Raw genomic sequence first — 10,069 nt, 5'->3', positions numbered from 1 at the left:
GAACTCATAGTTGATCAAATTCCATCGCCATTATCATTAAATGATAAATGACAAACTAGAGAGACCATTGTTCCTGAAGAGGAAGCCCCAGTGCAACGTCATAGTGGGAGGATTGTGAGACAACCTGTTTGCTATGAATATGAAGCACAAATCCTTGAATCTGACATACACAAGGACGACCCATTGACCTTTAAAGCGGCAATGGAAGTTATTGAAAATGAAAAATGGCAAGAAGCCATGAACAAAGAAATGGAATCGATGTATTCCAATTCTGCCTGGGAACTTGTAGACCCACTTAAAGATGCCAGGCCCATTGGGTGCAAATGGATCTTCAAGAAGAAAATAGGTGCTGATGGGAAAGTAGAGACTTTCAAGGCAAGGCTTGTAGCCAAAGGCTATAATCAAAGAGAGGGTGTTGATTATGAATATACATTTTCTCTTGTTGCCATGCTAAAATTCATACACATTCTCTTATCCATAGACTTCTTATGACTATGAGATATGCCAGATGGACATCAAGACAAATTTTCTAAATGGCTATCTTGATGAGAGTATCTATATGGTACAACCAGAAGGGTTTGTGAAAATCATAAGATGTGAAAATCGCTAAAATCAACTTATGGATTGAAGTAAGCATCTATATCTTATAACATTACCTTTGATGAGACAATTAAAACATATGGCTTTGAACAGAATGTCAACGAAGCATGTGGATATAAATATATCAAAGGGAAAGTAGTGGTTTTCTTAATTTTTTAAGCGGATGAAATTCTACTCATTGGCAACGATGTAGAGACACTGTCAAACGTAAAGAAGTGGTTACCTAAAAAGTTCTAAATGAAAGATTTGGGCGAAAAGAGCTATGTTATGGGGATCAAAATCCAAAGGGATAACATGAACAAGCTCTTGGGACTTTCTCAAGTAAATTATATATATAAAGTTCTAGAAAGGTTCTCAATGGAGAATTCTAACAAATGTCAGTTGTCGACCAGACATGGAATTACTCTTTCCAAGGAGCAATGTCCAAAGACACATCAGGAAGTAGAGGACATGACAAAGTATCCCTACACTTTAGCAGTTGGGAGTCTTATGTATAGTATGTTGTGTACTAGGTCTGACATATGTTATGCATTGGGAATCGTAAGTCGTTATCAATCAAATCCTAGTTTAGAACACTGGATTGCAATAAATCACATACTTAAGTATCTTAAGAGAACGATAAATTATATTCTTGTTTATTCAGGGGGTGAGTTAAACCGTACTCGATACACTGATTTTGATTTCCAATAAGACAAAGACAGTCATAAATCGACGTCTAGTCAGTTTTCACTCTTGGTGGAGGAGTTGTAGACTGGTGAAGTATCAAACAATCTAGTATTGCAGACTCAACCATGGAAGCCGAGTATATAGTGGCTTGTGAAGCAGCTAAGGAAGCAGTTTGGCTCAAAAAGTTCTGTACTGATCTAGAAGTGATTTTAGATATGGAGAAGACACTATTCCTATACTGTGACAACAATTTTTTTTGGGAATTTATGGTTTTATACTTTCTAAATCAATAATGCATAATAGAAATAGTTCAATATTACAAACCCTAGATGTTAATCAAGAACCTTATTCAAAGTATGAATGAAAATCTTGATCATCAAAGAACCATATTCATGATGTGAATGCAAATCTTGAAAATAAAATATTAAGTGTTAAATGATTATAAAATGAACTTAGAAACATTTAATCATCTATACTAACAACATAAACACCATAGAAGAACACAAATAAAAAGTTGTGGTTTAGAGAGATACAACCTTTTGTATTGAGCAACTTGAATCTTCAAACTTGGGAAACATCTAAGGCATATACACGAATTAACACTGTTGTTCAAAATCTTTATTCCAAGTCTTCCGTTTGTTGCTTGAAGCTTCACCAAGATAGAATGAGATTTGGGATTATACAAGCCTTTGAAACTCACCAATTCAAGAAATACTTAGTGAGTTTCTTGGAGAAAACTTATGGTATTTGAAAGCTAGAGAGAGACAGAGAGGTTAGAGAGAGAGTTGAAAAGTGTGATCAAGACTTTTCAACTCTAATAACCCTTATTTATAGTGCAGGCACCGTCATTAAGTCCAACCTATAGGATTAGAGATTTTAAACACATCATTAGGAGCAAAGTCACGTAACTGTACGATCCCGTACGAATTGCCCAATTGATGTGTCACCTGCTAGGTGGCGATGCATCGCCTGCCAGGTAATGCGTTGCCACCCAACAAGTGATGCATCGCCTGCTCAGGGTTTTGTCTCCTAGGCACGTTTAGGCGATGCATCGCCTCCCACAGGTGACGTAATGTAGATGCCTCTATATTAATGCCGCGAGAATGACCCCAAAATGTCTCCAAATGCCTCCAAAATTTTTGGGAATGTTTAGATACCTCATTGTATCACTTTAGACCCATAAAAGTCAAATTTAGATGCCTACTTAACAATCTCATGTTTTCACTTCAACTTAAGTGAAAACCGTTAAGTGTTTTGCACCTCATTGTATAAACAACTGAACCATTATATTTAACCAATCTTAACATTCGCCCACTTGTTTAAATATAATCCTCTCTTCTTAGCTCATAAAATATTGGTGCATAAAATAAAGTATCTTTCGATTTGAACTTTATCTTAGTAAAAGCATTACAAAGCCTTATCAAAGTCATTCATGTCTTATAGATTGAACCAGGTATTCCATAATGATAAGACTGGTAACACCTCACACACCCCCTCTTGATAATTCCATTTTCCACTTTTCTTGCTTAGCACTCATATGGCCATGTGCTCATCCATTTCATGAACTTTCCGGGGAGAAACTCCAACTCCCATGAGAGGTGACACCACCTCTAAGTTCACATAGGTGAAGTTCTTACAACATATTGCTACCTTTAGAGATGCTTGTTGCACAAAACTGAAATTCATTAAAAATCCCTAGGCTTAACCCTTACTCGGTACCAACCAACACAAACCATTCTTGAATGGAACTCACGGCTGTATTAGTGTTGAAAATATTCACCCAATGACTTGTTCTTACCCATTGAAATCTTGCCCTTGATGTTCAATAGGTTGGAGTTAGGTTGTCATCATTGATGAATATATTATTATAAGAGTTTGAGTCCCATCCCATTTGAAGTGGAACTTACTAACCTCTTCGCAATAGGTTTTGTAAATGGATCTGCTAAGTTCTCACTTATCTTAACATATGAGATTGATATGATTCCATCTTGAATCAACTGTCTCACATATTCATGTCTCAGAATTATATGTCTAGACTACCCAATATATATGACATTATAGGCTCTAGCTAATGTTGCTTGACTATCACAATGTATCGAAACCGTCGATACCTCATTAGTGGAAATTGTGATATCCAACATGAGATCCCTAAGCCACTCGACCTCTTTGTCGGTTGTCGCTAGAGCTATAAACTAGGCTTCCATGGTTAAGTGTGATATACATGTTTGTTTCTTGGAACCCCAAGAAACAAGTCCTCCCTCGAGCATAAACACCCAACCAGTTGTGGAGGGATTATCTCATACACTTGATATCCAACTTGCGTCGATATATCCTGCAAGTATCTTCGCGAACTTTGAATATTGAAGGCATTGCTTTTTGGTCCTCTCAAGGTACCCTAGAACTCTCTTAATTGCCTTCCAATGTTCTATACTTGGATTGTTAGTAAACATACTTAGTTTAATAATCACATATGCAATATCTACTCTTGTACAAATAGAGGCGTACATTAGACTCCCTAATGCACTTGCAAACTCTAGTTGAGTCATCACTCTACCACTGTTCTTTTTCTTGCTTTATGCTTGAATCAAATGGTGTATTTGCCTCTTTGATTTTGAGATGAGCAAACTTGTCAAGCACTTTCTCAACATAGTGTTCTTGACTTAAGGCATAACCCCCACTATTTCTTCTCACTTTTATATCCAAGATGGTATCAACCTCTCCAAGGTCCTTCATCTTGAAAGTGGAAGAAAGAAACATCTTCATTTCTATTATGCTTACTCAAAATCAACATATAGACACACCAAGATGACATAGTTATTAGATTATTAAAATATCGAATCATTCTTCTTCTTCTTCTTCTTCTTCACCACTCCTCCATCTTTTTCTATGCACCCCTCCATCTTCTTCCCTAAACCCCACCCGAGCCTTTTGTCTTTGATGATAAAAATGGTTTAAAAAAAGCTTCATATCGTCTCAACCATGGCTTCATCATCGCTAGCTTTGAGCATGGGCCTAGCATTTTCAATAGATCTGAGAATGGGGAAGCAACTTTAACCTTCATGCAAAGTGGTCGACGACAGTCTCGGGGCAGCAAGAACAAAGGGTCGAGGACCTCTGACAGTAGTGTGAAGTTTTTTTTTTCTTTAATGACTGTTTTTCATGAATATATTTCTGAGTTTTGTTTCTTCCACAAATTTGGTTTTATGATTCCATATTCAAGATCTCAAACCCAGATCTTAAATACTAGTCACAAGGTCAAACACCAGATATGTACCCAGCTAATGGCCCCAACCTCCCGCACCCAGTTGCATGACCCAAACATCTTGCACCTCGTTGGAATCCTCGACTGACCATTCAAATCGGTGTGCCCACGACCACACCCCAACGTCTTGCACCTAAGAAAGATAGAGGGAGGGAGATGAGTGAGACAGAGGGGAAATGGATAGTGATTTTCATTTGCAGGAAGAAGATGATTATGATGATAGTGACACTTTGAAGAAGATGGAGGATGTGTTGGGATTTGTGTCCTTAAAGCGTATTTCTGTATGAACGATTATTGTTAATTAAATAAAGTTAATATTTTTCACTCGTATTTGTATTTAATTATACATGTCATTTATCATGAAGATCCAATATTATTGATGTGGTATTGAATTAAGTATATGTATAATGACATATATACAAGAGGATTTAATTTAAGATAATAATATAAAAATTGTCCGTAATTTCTAAATAAAGTGGGAGCTTTGTTTAATTAAGATTATGAGTATAATCTATCTTCTATTTAAGACAAAGCAATTTATCCAGAGTGGTAAGTGTAGCGACACAAAAAGATAGAGGTACCATATACAATATAGATTGTATTGGACTGAGGCACGATGAAAGAAAGAACTTATGATAATCTCCGTTAAAATATAGAAGTTTAACATTCACCAATCGATGGTCGTTTGAGACTTGACCTCAATCCTGAAGTGAGTAATGAACTTCTATTAGTGCTTTTATGACTTTTGACTTATCGGATAAGGTTCAATATTCTTACGACCAAATTCCTGATATCTTGGAGTCATAGAAGTACAAGTGGCTGGGAACATGCTACACAGATATGGAATTTGATCCTTAATTAAATGAAAGCAGATTAGTTGTTCCTTTTAGTGTTGATTTGGGTAGTGATGCACACGGAGCAGGGATTTGGAGGGGAGTGCTCCCCCCGTCCCCGTCCCCGTCCCCATTAATAATTTTAATCCCCATCACCGCTTCTTCCCATTGGGGACGGGGTCGGAAATCCTGTAACGTGCTACTAAACCAGAACCGTTACATTGTGTGTTTAAAATTGTGCTTAACTAGTTAAGCAAGTCATTTGGACTAAAACATGTAGTTGGGTGTTAGTTAAAATTTGGTATACAAGTTTTTGGCTAAACATTTGCTACTTTTCATCAAAAAATTTAGTATATATACACGGGATCCCAAATAAAAGACTTAAAAAGTTGATATAAAGGAAAATAAACAAAGTATATAATAGTCGTCCTAAGCTGCAAAACCACTAAACCCTAGATCTTCAAAAGAAGTCTTGACCATGGCGGTCGAGCAGGATGTACACGCTGCCCCCGAAGCTCTCCAACTCATTGCTGGTCTAGCTTTCCCTTGCCCTTACCTATACCACGTAGCACCCGTGAGCCAAGTCCTAGCAAGAAAACACAATCAAGCATAATAGACAATCAATAGGATACAAATATAAATAGCATGCCTAGTAATTATAAACATGCTCAGCAATATTCAATCTAATTATGCGACCATAGGGCCACCCAAGTGCGCTCCACACCTGTTTCATTCAGATAGATATAGAACCAAACAAGCATGACCCGCGCTCCAGTCCCTTTTTAAGCTGCCATAGGGCCGTACCATTGCATACCACACTTCCAAATATGAACAAACATACCTAACTCAACTATGTAAAGCACAGTTACTCACACTCCAACAAACATTTTAAGACAGAGTCATAGCTAGTTCAATAATAGGGGCTCATGCCCTAATTTCAACAAGGGTGTAGTTTTCTTACTTTGAGTTCTATGCAGATGACGATACGACCTCAAGTACAATCCTGATTTAGTCACAACATATTAATGAAGATCTAAACCAATTAACAGCTTCAAGGTTGAGTCCTAGCCTCCAGGACCACGAATTCTACTAAATCGAATAGTAGAATCCTTCTCAAGCCCTTAGGTTTGAGTTCCCGTACTCAAAAACCCATTTTGGCTAACTTTCCCATATAGAGTCGCAACACCCCTCACTAAGGGCCGCGGTGCTCTACAAGTCAGAGAGCCCCCCAAACTATCTCCCTGGACATGTGTAACGCCCTACTACCCTACCATGTGATTTTTAAAATGTGCCATATTCGCTAATCGAGGTTTTAGACCAAAAAGTGTGATTAAATTAAAGTAAAAACTCGTTTAATGAAGTTTAAATATAAAATGTTTGACATTCATTGAAATCATAAAAAAGTTACATTGGGATCCCAAAATATTGTTTTAAAACATATTTAAAACTCAAAAGTTACTCTACAGTCGACCTAGGTGATAAAATCCAACATTTATAACACGTTCCTCAAAACTACCCCAGCTGTGGCGGCCAGGTCGGCCAAACATGTACGCACCGCTCCATGCCCTCCAACTCATGCTTGGTCGGCCTTTCCTTTGCCCTTACCTACACCATAGAGCACCCATGAGCCGAGGCCCATCAAGAAAACTTCACATCACAAAATGCAATATTTTATTTCAACAAATGCATATTTAATCAAAGACAACAAACAATTTACAAGTTCCTATTGGAATCCACAAAAACGACCTATGCCAATTAGGGTGCGCTACCAGGCATTAAGTTCACGGTCTTAATCGAGCGGGTGTGTATAGTACCCTTAGAGGGTCTTTCCCTGGCGACCTGCATTCAACATGCTTAATGTCGATCCTCGCCTTTGCCGCTCCCGGCCTTTGCCATTCCCAACCTCTGCCGATTTCGGCCTTTGCCGCTCCCGACCTTTGCCGATCCGTCACAATCACATGTATGCCGCAATAGTTACAAACAATACACATTTCACTAAGCACAATGTAGCTCTGCGAGCACAGACATTTTTCTTACATTGAGTCCCGAGCTGACAACACAAGGTGATCCCGAGCACGATCCCTAATCTCGAGCCTTAGCGGTAAAACCTAGTCACAACACAATAATAACAATAATCCATCAAGCCCTAAACAAAAGAAGAACCTTAGAATAATATTCTAGCCTCCGGGACTCGAATTCTACAAAATTGGGTAGTAGAACCCTTTCTGAGCCCTTAAATTTAGGTTCCCGAGCTTAAAACCATATTTTGGTCATTTTCCTTAATTTGAGTCACGGCCCGTTCCCTAGGGCCGGGACGAGCTACAAGTCAGAGAGCCTTGAGGCTCTCTCTGAGGAACACGGGCTACGGTGCGCCCTGCTTACGCTGCGGGGCCTGGGCAAAATCAGAGGCTTCCCAAGCCTCTTCGAACACATGGGCCGCAGCACCTGAAGAATAGGGCCGCGACTCGAGCCCCAAAACCCAGAAATCCTGCATGTTTTCACTATGTTTTCCCCAGCCAAATTCCCCAATTCACACCAAATTCAGCCTCTACACCCAGAATTAGATCTAGAATTCTTATCAAGGTACCCTAATCAATATAAACACCTCAAAAACTAACCCTTAGCCTTACCAAAATCCAAAATCAGACTTAAGGTTTGAACCTAAACAAAGCTTACAATCACATTAGAAAAGTTAATAATTCAACACCAGAAATCCTTACCTCAATTGATAATTTGACCTGAGCTAATTCCAATCACCACAGTCTTCAATTTCCTCCAATATTCAGCTAATTTTCCCAAGAATTCATCAAGGTTTCCACATACACCAAAGGGGAAAGAGAGAGAGAGAGAGGGCAAGAGAACGTGGGAGAGAAAGAGGGATTAGCTGAGAGTGTTCTATTTCCTTCTAAGTGTCCTAAGGAGATAAGTCCAACCAAGTCTATCCCTTAGCCTCAAAATAACCAATTTACCCCAAGACCAATCCTAGCCTTCTAATACCACCAAGCGTAAATTCATCATTAGCTACATTCCTGCTAATTGCTCGAGTATTCCTATAAATCCCCATTTAATCTCGACATACCCAAATAATTGCTAATTCACAATCTGTTGTTATATTATTTTATAATATAATGTAATGTTATATTATTTTATAATATAATGTAATGTTATATTATTTTATAATATAATATTTAGATTAAATAAGTGTGACAAACAGTGTCACATATTGTAACATATAATAGAGAGTTACAATATTTAGATATATGTGAATATCCAAATATGTAACATATTTGGTGTTACAAATTCAGTTGCAAATTTATAACTTCCAAATATTTCCCATTATTGTGTAGATTTGTTGTTACACAATATTGAGATGAATTTCTTAAAGCCATATGTGAAATGGTTGTTAGAGATATGATTTTAACCCCAATAATGTGTTTTGGGGGTTACAAAATCAATTGGCAATGATTTGGAGCCGTTTGGAAAAAAAGCACATTTTTGTGTGCTAAAATTGGTCAGTGGCCGCAACAAGGAATGTTGGTGGGCGCGGCCTGGGGAACAGAGACCAGTGGCCGCAGCCACAGAGGCTGACTGACCAAATTTCAGTTTTTTCCAACCTTTCTGAACGACTCCAAAAATACAAATAACTCCCAAATCTCAATTTTAATTCCATAAACATCTAATTAATCATTGGTAACATCCATGGGGTTTGGTGGAATTTGAAATTCAAAGGGTGTCTCTAAACTCTATAAATAGGAGCCTATTGCTCACTTGTTTGACACAATTTTTCTATCCATGAGAGAACTTGGCTAGAAAACACCTAGAGGCTTGATTATTCCAGAAAGAAATTTCCAAATCTGTGAGAGATCCCTTAATGCTTGAGTTAGGGGGAAATAAGCTTTTGGACAAAGGTTTCAAACCTTGTTCAAGTTGGTGATCCCCAACACTCTTCACTTTGGTAGTGTGAGTGAGAGTTGTATGTTCTTTGTTTCTTGTTCTTACATTTTCTACTATTGCTTTTCATCTTCTTATTCTTCCTTTCTATTTACTTGTATTTTTTGTTTAGAGTTGTATTCCTTTCTTTCTTTTTTGTTACAAACACTTTTACTTTATTTGTATCTTTTGTTTAGAGTTGTATTTCTCCATTCTCGTCTTCTAATTCTTCTCTTATTTATTTGTATTTTCAGTCATAGAGTTGTAACATCATTTAATCAATCTTCTTTATTTGTATTATTTTGTCTAGAGTTGTAATATTTCTTACCATTTCCATTGAAATAACATATATTTTCCTAACATTCAAAAGCATATCCCTTTGTTTGTTTCAATGGAAGGTGAGACTATCAAGATTATGAATCAAGACCTAGTGAGGTTGGAGAGGTTTGGTGGATCCAACTTCACTAGATGGCAAGACAAGGTGAGATTTCTATTGACCACTCTCAAGATCGCCTACATCCTAGAGTCCACCCTTGAACCTCTCCCAACGCAATCCGACAAGGACACTCCCAAGGAGGTGGAGAAAAGAAGGAAGAGGGAGGAGGACAATCTTCTTTGTAGGGATCATATCCTCAACACCCTTTCTGATACGCTCTATGTGTAACGACCAAAAATTTCTAATAAGGCTTAAATGCCTTGATTAGCATTTCGGGAGGGCATAATTGGTATATATGTGATTAAATGATTCAATGAATAATTTTGTGGCATGCATGATTAT

This window comes from Humulus lupulus, chromosome 7 (genome assembly GCF_963169125.1).
Source record: "Humulus lupulus chromosome 7, drHumLupu1.1, whole genome shotgun sequence".
Taxonomy (NCBI): Eukaryota; Viridiplantae; Streptophyta; class Magnoliopsida; order Rosales; family Cannabaceae; genus Humulus; species Humulus lupulus.
The sequence above is the reverse complement of the archived record's forward strand: the minus strand, read 5'-3'. Positions refer to the sequence as shown.